Below are 1,012 nucleotides of genomic sequence, written 5' to 3'. Positions count from 1 at the left end.
ATTGAATGGTGTGTAGTGAGTGCGGATCTGTAGTGCTATTTTTAAATATTGGGAGCATAAAACTTGTTTGCGAAGACTGTTTCTATTTTGCACAACTTAAGTGAACACCATGCAGCTCATTCCATAGGCAGACTTTCATCTATTAATTAATTCACTGTATTGTATGTTGTGAGGTGACAACCTGATTCGAATTCATAAAATTGCTATACTTGTGCACAATTAATTCCAATCACATCACCAGTTTATTACGTAATTATTACTCTAAATCACTGCCTACACTCCCAGAAGCAAAACATTTTCATAATTTTGCTAGGCACCTGCAAACTTGCAAGAATGAGTTAAGAAAGTAAAGAAGTAATGACTGAGTGCTGCAGCTACTACAACTGCACTACACTTACGACATTCAACCCTCTAAGGCTAACTTATTCGATAAAAGTAAGGCAATGGTTGGGGTGTGTGAGCTACAGCGCTTTAAGCTTTAACGCATCACTCAGTTTCTAAGCATACAAACGCAACTCTTAAATTTATGTTTTAGGGCCCTTAAGGACACAGGCGTGCGGACACATTGATTGCTCCATTGAAAGCATAGGATCCCAGAGCATAGTTGATAGCTCATGAACTGCAATTGGCATACTTGAGGAAAAAGACTATCGACTTACACCTAGGCCAGATATGCATTTTGGCAAATGAGGGAGTAATCAGGTATTAATATAGGCTGACAAATCTATTTAGCCAGCTCTTCGTTTAATGCACGACATCCTTTCAAAGATACGGTAGCTTTTGCCTACCAATACTTCCAGCTAATGAAAGCAATACCTTTTGATTAAAAAGCACATGACTAATAATCTAATCCAGAAATATTAAAACTGACGGTTTGGCTTAACAACAACAGTTATTATAACGATTAGGAGATAGGAGGCTTGTGTCAGTGGGGCATCTGAATATTCTACATTGTCGCTCCCTCACCCTGACCTTCGGATTAATTTTTATATCAGGGACAGGTTTCGTCTTT

The sequence above is a fragment of the Echinococcus granulosus genome (genome assembly GCF_000524195.1).
Source record: "Echinococcus granulosus chromosome Unknown EG_S00309, whole genome shotgun sequence".
Taxonomy (NCBI): domain Eukaryota; kingdom Metazoa; phylum Platyhelminthes; class Cestoda; order Cyclophyllidea; family Taeniidae; genus Echinococcus; species Echinococcus granulosus.
The sequence above is the reverse complement of the archived record's forward strand: the minus strand, read 5'-3'. Positions refer to the sequence as shown.